The 12777-nt window shown below is 46.7% G+C and overlaps 1 protein-coding gene and 1 pseudogene across 4 annotated transcripts in view; both read left to right on the top strand.

Moving 5' to 3' along the window:
- The window catches only part of Scn10a (sodium voltage-gated channel alpha subunit 10), a 107528-nt gene that overhangs the window by 17645 nt on the left and 77106 nt on the right, over positions 1-12777 (top strand). The window lies entirely within an intron of this gene.
- LOC127184433 (sodium channel protein type 10 subunit alpha-like) lies at positions 5435-11300 on the top strand (annotated as a pseudogene).

Here is a 12777-nt window from a genome sequence, read left to right as displayed (position 1 = left end):
TGGTACTTGAAGCTCTAGCTACAGCAAGTAGAAACTAGGCAGACCCAAGGGATACAAAATGGAAAGGACAGAAGTCAAGTATCATTACTTGCAGATGATAAGATAGTATATATAAGCAACCCCAAAATATTTACTGGGGAACCCTACAGTTGATAAACTGGATACAAGATTAACCTAAAAACAAACAAAACAATCAGTACCCTCCTATGTAAGAATTGACAGTAGAGAACTGAGAAGGAATTCAGGGAAACCACACCCTTCAAAATAGCCACAGATTAAATTAAAAAAAAAAAAAAAAATACCGTGGAGTAATTCAAACCAAGGAAGTGAAAGACTTGTGTGACAAAACTTCAAATCTTTGAAGAAAGAACTTGGAAACAAGAGATAGAAAGATCTCCCATGCTCATGGATTGGTAGGATTAACAGTAAAAAAAAAAAAAAAAAAAAAAAAGGCCATCTAACCAAAACAATCTACAGATTTAGCACAGTCCCCATCAAAATTCCAACACAATTCTTTACAGACGTTGAAAGAACGGTACTTAAATTCATATGGAAAACAAAAACCACAGCATAGTAAGACAATCCTGACCAATAATAGAACTTCCAGAAGGATCACCATCCCTGATTTCAAGCTGTACTTCAGAGCTATATAATAAAAAACTGCGTGGTAATTGGCATAAAAGACAGACACACTGATCAGTGGAATAGATCAAAGACCCAGACATAAATTCACACACCTATGGACACTGGATTTTTGACAAAGAAGCCAGAAATACACAGTGTGGGGAGGGGGTAAAGTATCTTCAACAAAAGGTACTGGCCTAACTGGATGTCTGCGTATAGAAGAGTGCAAGTAGATTCAAATCTATCATCCCGCACAGAACTCAAGCTCAGTGGATCAAAGACCTCAACACAAAACCAGATGCATTTAACATAATGAAATAGTACAAAGTTTCAAAGCTTAGCGTCTAAGCTCTTGGAAAACATGAAGTATTCGCATATTGAAATGGTGAAAGAGTACGGAAGAGTCTGTGTATGGTTGGGCATCTGGATGGTAGAGGAGGACTGATGAGTGGATGCTTGCTTACGACAAGTTAAGAAAGCCCGTGAGGTCAGACTGTACTTCAGACAGGTCCGAGTCAGTGTCATCATAATTCAGCCTTTCTGTCCTCTCAGAGTAAAAGGTCTGTTGCCCCTGGCCAAATAAGGCCCCCAGTGAGCTATAGCTCTTTAACCACTGTAACCCAGCGTCTAAACTATGCCTGGCACAAAGAAGAAGGTTTTGGGAGGAAGAAGCATACAGAAGCATCTGACTTTCATCAGGTTTGTGTGGAGGGAGGACGGAAATATCAGGAGACCCGAGATTCCATTCAAGCTGGTAAGACCAGTTTGGGTGCAAGTCTGGAGATCAGAAGAAAGGTCTTGGTGTAGGGAAAGCTCACACGAAAATGGCCGTTTGTGGTTTTGTATGAATTGATGGAGGCAACATGCAAAGCACAAAGGGTCTCGTTCTACATGGAGTGGAGGCAGACAAGCACACTTGTCAATCGAATCGAGAGGAACCATGCGCAAGGCAAGAAGACAAATCAGGAGGCAGAGAAAGTCCCAGGCAACTGGAAGGTGTTCAGGAGACAGGTAGCAATACCCAGACTAAGGTCAACCCTGGGCAGGAAAGGGTTATTTTGGCTTACAATCCCAGGTCTCTGTCCATCATAAGGAAAGTTAAGGCAGGATCTATTTTTTTTCTTCGAGACAGGGTCTCTCTATGTAGCCTTTGGACTCACTTTGTAGACCAGGCTGGCCTCGAACTCACAGTGGCCTGGCTGCCTCTGCCTCCTGTGTGCTGGGATTAAAGGCATGTGCCACCACGCCCGGCCAAGGCAGGATCTTAAAGGCAGGCCTGCTAGCTATTTCACACACTATTATCTCTGACCAAGGAACTCACTTTACAGCCAAAGAAGTGTAGCAAGAACCACAGAGGGGTGCTGCTTGCTAGCTGGCTCACAGCTGGTTTACACTCAATTAGCTTTCTTACAGAGTTCAGGATCACCTGCTTGGGGATGGTAGCGCCCACAGTGGGCTGGGCCCTTCTACGTCAGTTAACAGTCAAGGACAGTCACTCAGAGACGTATCCACTGATCAACATGATCTAGCCAGTTTCTCATGGGGCTTGTCTCTGAGATGACTCGAGGACTGTGTCAAGCTAACAGTTGAAGCTAACCATGTTGGGTGTCTAGGGCAGTCTCTCCCGAGAATAGCAGTATTTTGGAGGACTAGCAACAACAAACAGACTCCCTTCTGTGAGAACTGAGTATAGATCTGGCTCCAGACAGGCTCAGCAAGCAGAGAGACTCCGTCTCAGGGACACTGGACTGTGAGAGCTGTCTGGGTGCGGCAGAGAAGAAGCAAGCAGGCCCTCACCAGAGGAAGTGTGATGCGCTCTCTCCGCCACCTCCGCTTGGCTTTGGGCCATACCGACTACGTGCTTTTTGAAGTCACTAAGTTTGGTCATTTCTTTGGTTCTGTGTGCTCTAGTGATTGGCTCTACTTTTCTAAGCAGAAGCGTGTTCGTTTTTTATCATTCATTCAACAAATATCTACTGGCAATGGATTCTAGATGTCAAGCCTTCAGGAGGTCAGCTGCTGAGCAGAACAGCATGCATTGCAACCTCTCTGTACTTACACCTTAGCAGCGGATCTAGAAAAAGAAAGAGCGATTCCAGACCGTAAGTGTTATGGAGAAACGTAGAAGAGTCACAGAAGCACGGAATGAAGAGTTCAGGGCTTAGAGAACAACTAGCACGAAAAACAAGGGGGCCGACTAACTGTTGATGACAGGAAACAGACTTGAAAAGCAGCACGTGAACTTAGAGGAAAAGATACAAGGGTATGTATGGGTGGGTGGCTACAGCGTTAGAGAGAAGAGGCACAGAAAGAAGTCATATGCAGTTACTTCTGAAAGAGACAGAAAGGGCCCAGGTTGTGGACAGGCACAGGGCCAAGCTCAGTGGGGCCATTCATAGAACCAGGGGATCATAGACCAATGGTCAAGGGCCAGAAAGAATGGCAGGATGATGACGGGCTCAGTTTGGGGCAGGCAAGTTTAAGGTGCCCATGAGACATGCAGGAGGAGATGCCAAATGGTGTCCTGGGCCCTTCAGAAGTGAGGCCCTGGACCAAAGACTCAGTGGACCCACTGTACTGACAGGAGAATGACCAGGAGGAAAGCATGAGACCGGATCAAAGGTCCACCCCTTATTAGCAATGTCCTCTTGGAAAAGTCTGACGTTGCCTCTGTTTTACATTCATACATGAAGCTGATGCCTGAGAGCATCCCACTGTGGTTATGTGATAATGTGTGCAAATCGCTTAGCCCACACTCTGGAACATAATGGGGTCTCCACAGATGCTAAGCCATTAACAGTGGTGCAGGTGCTGTTCCTCTTTAAAAGACCACAGTGGAACCACGAGACTGACAGCATTCTGCAGGGAAAGATGAAGAAGAAAGGGTTGAGAAGGAGCAGCCATCTGAAGAGAGAAAGCAGGAGGTGTCACAGCAGCCAGGCAAGAGAGGATTTCAAGCAAGGAGATGCTTAAGAAGCCAGCAAGACCGTCAAGAAGGGAACCAGAGAGATGGCTCAGAGGTTAAGAGCACTGTCCTGTTCTTCCAAAGGACCTAAGTTCAATTCCCAGAAACCACATGGTGGCTCACAACCATCTATAATGAGATATGGTGCCCTCTTCTGGAGTGCAGGCACACATGGAGGCAGAACACTGTATACATATAAATAAATATTTAAAATAAAATAAAAGAAGGGACCAGAATAGCCAGTGGCCTAAGTTAGCCACCAAAAGGTGTCTTTGGCAGGGGTACATTTAGTGAGGTAAGGGCAAAAGTCAAGTTGCAAAAATGTCAGAGTGACTGGAAAGCCATCACTAGGAGCAATTCCTTTGTGAGCTCAGCAGAGAATGAGCTCAAGATGGAGCAATCTCAAACACGGGCTGTGCACAAAGCGTGTGTTTACATTTTTACTTAATACTTGTGGGGGCGTGCATGCACACACTCACATACACACACGTAGAGGTCAGAGGACAGCTGTGTGGAATCTGTTCTCTCCGCCTCTGTGTGAAGTCCAACAATGGAACTCTGGTCTCCCAACTTGCACAGCAAATGCCTTCAGGCCCTTTGAGCTATCTTTCCAGCCTTGAGCAAACATGTTAAGTTTTGTAATTTAACTTGTGTGTGTCTGCGCATGTGTGTGGGGATGTGCGCCATGGCACATGTCTGCAGGTCAGAGGGTGTGGTGCCAGGTTCGCTTCTCTCCTTCTGCTCCTTCATCGGTTTCAGGGACTGAAACTCAGATCACCAGGCTGCGCAGCAGCAACTTTATCTACTGACTGGCACACCAGCCCCAAACAAGGATTGCTAAAGTTAAAAAAAAAAAAAAAAGAGTTAAGCATCTCTAACTGCTGATAGGAGAATCCAGGGAAAGGAGAGGGCAGGGATTGGGGGGGGGGAGTAATATCTGAAGGGGAAGGCAAGGACTGACCCTGGAAGGGACGAGGAGGAGGTGACACTTTCAAAAGACAGGATGAGGAAGGGAGGCTGTGAATGTAGGTGAATCGAATTTTGGAGATCTGGTTTTCTTCATCATTAGAAAACATGGCTTTGGCTTTCTCCGTGAAGAGACAGAATAGTCTGTCAGCAAAGACATAGGAGTGAAATCTCAGACTAGAGGAAACCGCTAACTAGGGATCTAGCTGATTCCCAGACTGTACCGTCTTCTTGGTTGCCAGCTCCAAGCCAGAGCAGCCCAAGTTCAATGGAAACCAAGCTCAACTTCTCTGGGTCAACGTGGAGTTAAGTGGGGCAGTCTAGTCTATGTGGTTAGGAAGAAAACTCCCCTGCTGTGGACACTGAGATCCAAAGGCAGGTCAAGACAAGGGAGAAATACAGAAAAAAAAAAAAATAGCAGCAGATAAAGCTGAGGTCAGAAAGGAGGGGAGACTTAAGTAGAGATCAGGAGCCAGAGTCTTCAGTGAGGTCAGGGGCAGGCTGTATCGAGCAACCCTTAAGATGAGGAAAGATGGCAAACTGTATAAAGCTAGTTTGTAGGAAATGAATGGGGGCTTGTTACAAGTGAAGGAAGGCCATGGCTTCCATGACAGAGAGAGCAAAGACACACCTGCGGTACCTGGATTTTGTAGAGGGCCTGCGAGGACAGAATTTAGTGTTGGGGTCCGGGGACAACGATGACATTCAGGAGCCGGAGACAAAGGCCGCAGAGTGAGGGGGGTGGGGAGTGGGGGGGGCCTGGTTCTAGCAATCAGGGAGGGGCGATGAAGGGAGAGATCCCATGGACAAACTATCATCTCTCTGTGGTTATTTTTTCCCCGTAAGAGTGTGAAATGCTTCCTCGGGAAGAATGAAAAGATGGAGCTTCCCCCGTTTGCGTCCCTGGGAGCTAACAACTTCCGACGGTTTACCCCAGAGTCGCTGGCAGAGATTGAGAAACGAATAGCTGCCCGCGTGGCGCCAAGAAGGTCAGAACTAAGCCCCAGATGGCACAAGGACAAGGATGAGAAGCCCAGGCCGCAGCTGGACCTGAAAGCCTGTAACCAGCTGCCCAGGTTCTATGGTGAACTCCCCGGCAGAACTGGTTGGGGAGCCCCTGGAGGACCCTCGACCCTTTCTACAGCACACACCGGGTAAGAGCTGCCCCTGGGAACATCTGCATTCAGCCCAGAGGTCCTCACCCCGTGGGAAGTGGCTGATTACTGAAGAATAAGATGACATAAAACAAGTTGAATGCACCCCTCTCTCAATCTTTAGGAACTCTGTGAGTTGTTTGCTCTGATGGATGAGACACAGCCTAGGGCCTCTAGAGGTATTAGCCCGCTTTGCATATCAGAGCCAGCATTTTGAGCTTGAGAGAAGGCTACCTTAAACCAGGGTTCTCTAACATATGGTCTTAGAGACCCTGGAGTCTTCCAAGCTCTGTCATGGGTTACTAAAGTCAAACTGGCAACTGATAGTTTGCCATCCCCTGTCTCTTACTCACACCGTCTTGTGAGCATACAGTGGTAACCAAGGGAGCAACATCTCAACAACAGCCACTGGAAGTTTTTCATTTCTAATATGATGTGTGTCCTGCTTTCCTTCATGTTGTGGTGATAAAGTGCTCTGACATAAGCAACTCAAGGGAGAAAGGATTCATCAGCTTGTAGCTCCAGGCTGCACCCCATCACAGCAGCAAGGCCACGGCAGCAGGATCTTGAGTAGCTAGTCACATTGTGTGTGTAGTTGAAAGATAAGAGTGGCAGATATGTGTGCACTACTGTTCATCTTGCTCTCTCTTCTCTTACACAGTCAGGCTCTCTGCCTAGGAATAGCACCACCCACAGTGATTGGGTCTTCTCACCTTAGTTAACATGACCAAGGCAATCCCTGCCCAGACATGCCAACAGGCCAAGCCAATCCAGACAACCACTATTGAGGGTCTCTTCCTGGGAAATTCTAGATTGTGCCAAGGTGACAACACTGGCCATCACAGGATGTATACACAGGTTGTATACATACAAACATATAGTGTGTATGTGTGTGTGTGTGTGTGTGTGTGTGTGTGTGTGTGTGCTGCACCTTAGATGTTCAACGTAGCCAGAACATGGTAAATAGGTGTTTTGGAATGACAAGAAGTGGGCACAAGCCATTGTAGATAGTTTGTAGAAGAGATAAAAATCCGTAGGGCTGTCTTTTCCCCTTCTCTCTCTTCCCAAGAACTCACCTCTCCTAAATGCACAGAGGAGAGAACTGGGATGGCGTAGAGCTGAGATCCAGGTAGTAGAAAGCAGGGGCATCACAGGACCAGAGTCCTCCAGTCAGACAGAAATTAAATGCTGGAGCTGGGAGATGACTGTCGGTAAAGTTTCTGCTGAGCAATTGTGGAGATCTGAGTTTGATCCCTTGAACACATGTGAGAAAAAACAGCTGGGCCTAGTGGAACATGCCTGCATCTCAGTCTGGAGGAGGAGGAGTATAGGCTCAATTTTCTTAACAAATATATTTATTATGAACTTATTAACCAAGAGTACCTCAATTATAACCCAACTAACATAAACAATAGGAAAAGAAGATTAAAGAATACAATAACAAAATCGCAAGGATATCAGGTCTGAGGAATGAATCCCCTGGCGTAATCATCAGGATTTCTTCTGGAGCCTGGAGCAACCAGAACCCAGAACCTCAGCCAGAGCCCAAAGCCCTGAAGCCTTCCTTCAAGCGGTTCTCTCTAGGAGCGTCTTGAAGTGGAGCAGGAACATCCAAAACTATCCCAAGCCTCCAAAGGCCCCGCCTCTTGTTTTGGCTCACATTTATACCTCCTCTCAGCGTTGTTCAAGGATGTTTTTCAGCTGCTTATAACCAAGCTCCTCCACATGGTGGTTCAACTTCTGAGGGGATAAACATCACCTGCTCTCTCACAAGTCTTTTTCTCATTCCCCCCACTTGGTGATCTAAACAAAACATGTTTTCCTCCCCTTCAGAAGAGGAAGAGGAGTAGGAAGGGGAGGAGGAGGAAAAGGGGAGGGGAGGAGGGTAGATCCCTGGGGTTCACTGTCTGGCCAACCTAGCCTTCTCAGTGAGCTCCAGGACACTGAGAGACTGTCTCAAAAAACAAGACAAAACAAACAAACAAAAAACAGGTGGAAGGCTCCCAAGGAATGACACTTGAGGTTGATTCCTGTCCGATCAATGCACACACACACACACACACACGCGCGCGCGCACACACACACGTCAGAACCCTGCCCTGGGCATGCTGCATACATCCAGCCCTTGAGTGAAGCTGCTGTCCATGAAGCATGCTCAGTGGGCTTGCCTTGGTATACAGTCAGCCGTGGAGTCCAGATTCTTGTGGATGTGGCCACTGATGCCTCTAACTCTCTGCACCTCCACTCAATGGTCAGTGAGTCATGGTTCTTCAACAGGTCCCACTAATGACCCTAAGAGGAGGCCACCTCGATTCTTGTTTCTTGCTTTGCTTTGTTCCAGACGTTCATGGTGTTGGATAAAGGCAGGACCATTTCCAGGTTCAGTGCCACCTGGGCCCTGTGGCTCTTCAGTCCCTTCAACCTGATCAGAAGAACGGCCATCAAAGTGTCTGTCCACTCGTATCCTTTGCACAGTTATGGTTTTTTTAAAAAAAAAATTAATTATTCAGTTTATATACTGGTCATAGCCCTCTCCCTCCTCTCCTCCCAGTCCCACCCCCCCTCTCTTTTCCCCTGTCCCCCTCCCCTATTCCTCAGAGAAGGGGAGCGCCATTCACTATCCACCCACACAGCATATCAAGTCACGTCAGGACTGAGCACGCCTTCTTCCTCTGTAGTCAGTGAGGTAGAACCCTGCCAGAGGAAAGTGATGGAAAAGTAGGCAACAGAGTCCACGTCAGAGGCGGCCCATGTTCCCCTACTAGGGGACCCATATGAGGACCACGCTGCCCACCGGTTACCTCTGTGCACAGCCCTGGCTTCCAGGAAGTTCACGTTCAGAACAGCCTTGCCCCGTTGCATGACAGATGGTAGCTAGCCTCTGTCCTCAAGCGTGGTTAGTAGAGAGGGAACCACTCTTTCCCTGGCCAACCCCAGCCACTGCGGAGCAGCCTAGGAAACTGCCCGATGGTACCTGAGCTGGGAAGCCTGGCAGAGAGCTTGCCCCACACTCACTGTCTCACTACACTGCTTGATGATGAACTGCCCATTTCCTCTGCTGTGGTTATCTTTATGGGCCGCTCAGCAGGAGCTCCATTTTCTGAATGATTCATGGATTTTAGATTCTTCAGAATACTTCATGATAATAGCAGGCCCCCAGTGGCTAACTACTTCCCAAGTGTCAACACACTATCTATCATAGGTACAAGAGCCTGGGAAAGGATTAGCAGCGCCCCGTTTTACAGCCAAAGAAACTAACACTCAGAGGCATTTTAGACGTGTCCCAGGGTCACACAGCTAGTGGAGAGGTCCAGCCTCCAACGTCTCAAGGGCAGCATCTTTAGCGAGGAAGTAGACAGCAAGTGAATGGACACAGATTAGGGTAATAATTCTCTCAGGGGCAATCTCTACTCTGGTAAAATGTTGCTTTTTTTTTTTTTTTTTTTTTTTACATACATTTGAATTCAACTTCTGGGCATTGAAGCAGACAGACCCAGTTTTGCCTAAAAAAGACTCCACTATGTTCCTTCTTTGAAACAGTAGGTGGGAAAAGTTGGGCTTTCTTCTAAGTTCCACTGGCCTCAGGTGTGCTAGACTAGGCATGACTGACCACTGGAAACATCTTTGCTTTGACCAATTTTTAAAAAAGTTGTATTCAGGCAAGAGCTTGGTAACCTGAGTTTTTCCCAGGTTTTCTTCTGTTTAAAACTATACGAAGCCATTTTATTTTCTGCATAAAACAAATATGAGTTTTTATTTTTTAAATATTTTTTTTAAAAGTGTGACTGAGATTCAGATGTTAAGCACACTTTCTCCACCCAGCTGTTATCTTCCTCTTGGCCTCCTCATCCAGCCCTGATGTGATGATGCGCACCTGGTCTCACTTCGCTTGTTATACTGTGTTTGATGGATATCCCTGCTAGTCTCTGAGAGGAGGCGGAGGGGGTCAGTCTGGGGGAGAGAGAAGGGGGGAAGAGACTCAGGGAGAGAGGAGAGAGGGAAAATTGCAGTCGAGATATAATATAAGAAAGAAGAATAAAAGTTTTTTTTTTTAAATACAACTGTTCACCAAAACTACATTTTATGTTTTAAAAGAGGAGATAGACAGTAACACAGAACACCCAATAAAGAGAAATAGCCAACGCACAAAGCGTCCTCTGTGGATTCCAGCTGATTTACATGGAGATAAGTAAGCAACAGCTAATTAGAAATAAAATCTTTATCAACAGCCAAGTGACCAACGAATAGTCTTTCGGTCTTGAGATCTGGTGAGTAACTAGTTACCTGGTGGAGTCCGAGCTGGACCGAAAGCCTGTTGAGGGGGTCTCCTCACACAGTGTGCTCAGATGTCCTTAATCCTACCAGTTTGGTCACTACAGCCCCAAACAAGATTCTTCATGGTATGGAAACCTCAGTCTAATAATATTTCATTCAAAGTTATAACTCCAGTCACCTCTTTGTGGATGCCTTCACAGTCGTGTGATATCACACAGCTTGTAGAGGTTTGTGGAAACTGAAGATTACAATTTTAATTTTTGTGCTTAGGCTGTTTCCCCCCCGCCCCATGCGGCCATATTTCCTAATGTAAGTCAATGAGAAAATGTGGTTTTGTTAGCAGAATTTCCCCATTCAAAAAAAAAAAAAAAAATATATATATATATATATATGTCTTCCCAAGTCATTGTAACACAAAGACATGAAAGGCACCTGTAGGATATCTGAGTGGTGGTGATGAGGGATGGGTACCAGCCTTCCCCTGGGGGCGAAGCTTCTGTGCAGGATGATAGGAGCTCACTCAGTCCTGTGAGGGCTCTGCTTTCAGACTCTTCCTCCCTCCATCTATTACTCCTGCGCACCCACCTTCCCTTCAGCCTCCTCCCATTCTGAGGTATCCCTCAGCTGAGCCTCCACTCCTAAGAGTCTCTCTCTGGCTGGTCCCCATCTCATTCTCCTTCCAGAGCCAGGCCTTTCCCTTCCCGGAGCCTGCTTTGGCCATCCCTACGCAAAAACCATTGCTTCAGTGTGGTTGAGCTCAGCTGAGGAAAACAATCCAAGTAAACCGAGTTTCATAAGAAGTAATGCCCTCCACCTGGTAACTATGGCTACCAGGCTGCACGATGCAGCATGATTCAGAAAGGCTATTTAAGACTCATCACGCTGTTTGCTCAGATCCTAAATGTAAGTGATAAACGCTACCCATAGGTGAGTGGCCTTTGGCATAATTTGGACAGGGCTTGGGATTTGGCTCCATGGTGAAGTATTTGCCTAGTACAAGGCCCTGGGTTCCGTATCCAGCACTCTCATTACTGCTGTTACAACTCCTTCTGCAGTTTATAATAAAGACAGAGCTCTCAGCATGGGCTGGGCACTCCACACTGAGCAGCAACCGCACGACACGGCCACAAAGCTGATGTTGGCTGAGCTGCAAACTTCTCACTCAGCAGCAGGGTAATCTGACGGAGCTGACCGGAAGCTCTCACTCCTCCTTGACGTGTACTCACAGCTGGTTCTCCATATTCATTACCGTCACCATTTTGATCAACTGTGTGTGCATGACCCACAACGAGCTTCCGGAGAAATCGAGTGAGTAAAATCGCCACCATGCTTCTGCCTTCTCTCCATGTCCTCTCTTTCTTTGCAGCCTTTCCCTTTTGTTTTTCATGCCAGCTCCTGTTTGGACGTGTCTGAGTTCTGCTGCCTATTTGACTTGGCAATGGTCAGGTTTCATCTCTGTGCCTTGTCCCTAAATTCACGCGAGACAGTGAGGGTCAGTGGTTATCAGCCTTTTAAAACTCTATGCCTACAGCATCTGATTTCATTCTGTTCCAATGCCCTGGGCAGGTGAGTCCTCACACACACACACACACACACACACACACACACACACACACGGCATGTGAGAATGAAGTTCCAGGAAGGCCTACACTTGAAGAGGTGGGAACAAACTCAGGAAGAAGTGTGAGCAGCAGGTTCACACCCTGGGACATGAGTGAGGCCGTGTAATCCATCCCGGCTCAGGGTCTGGGACATGAGTGAGGCTGTCCCGGCTCAGGTGTAACACGGCTAGGATTCCCGTGCCTCTGGCCGGCAGACTAAACCTCTTTGGTTTCAGAGTAGAAGCATTTTCTAAAAACAGACGGATCATCACAGACAGGGCAGGTGTCCCTGCCCTTGCTTGAGCCCTCAGGTGTAGCAACAGGGTTTCTGAAAAGCGCTCTCTCTTCTCGCCGTTCACTCTTGCTAACTCAAAAAGCAACACACACTGCAATAGAAAAGACACTCCATCTCAATTAATACAGCAAAAGGAGGGGAAATTGTGTGGCCATTTTAACGGATACTGGAAAACTCCGTTTGATAAAGTTCAATTTCCATTTATGATTTTGAAACTCTTAGAAGAGTTGCAGCAAAGAGAAATTGTCGCACTGTGATTAAGAAGTATTAATTCTTCAAAAAAAATAGTGCCCTCCAGAAAGGACGTCCATATATCACACTTAATTGTAAGCATGGAGCTCTCTCACTTTGAGACCAAAGGGAGAAGGTAAATATCAGAGATGTCTATCCTCGTCCATTCAGTTTCATAGAAGAGGTTCTGGCCAGTGTAGTAAGAATAAAAAAGTAAAGTACATGGGCAAGAAAATAACCAAACATGCTGTAACTTACAGAAAACTATGCAGAGTACATAAAATAGCCAGTATAACCCAGGGAGAAACTACTAGCATTAGAAGCTGCCTCAGCAGGGCCTCTTGCAGAGGACCAGAGTTAACTCCCAGCACTTGCACTGGGCAGCTTGCACCTGTCTATTGTGTGTTCTCATGCGTGTGACAGCAGGTGCCCATGGAAGCCAGCTCCAGGCCAGCACCCTCTTCTGGCCTCCTTGCGCATCTGCACTCACGTGCAGTGAACACACACACCAGACACACATGCGTGTGCATAAATAATTAGTAAAGTGGATATTTAGAGTCTTGTGGAATTGGTAAGGCTGCACCTCAAGATAGTTGTGTGACTAAATATATATTAATCAGTTATATATGTATGTAGCGCAGCAAGATGGATATAAAATAATTCTTG

This window comes from Acomys russatus, chromosome 32 (assembly GCF_903995435.1).
Source record: "Acomys russatus chromosome 32, mAcoRus1.1, whole genome shotgun sequence".
Classification (NCBI taxonomy): domain Eukaryota; kingdom Metazoa; phylum Chordata; class Mammalia; order Rodentia; family Muridae; genus Acomys; species Acomys russatus.
Note: the sequence above shows the minus strand (reverse complement) of the source record. Positions and strands in the feature narration are given on the sequence as shown.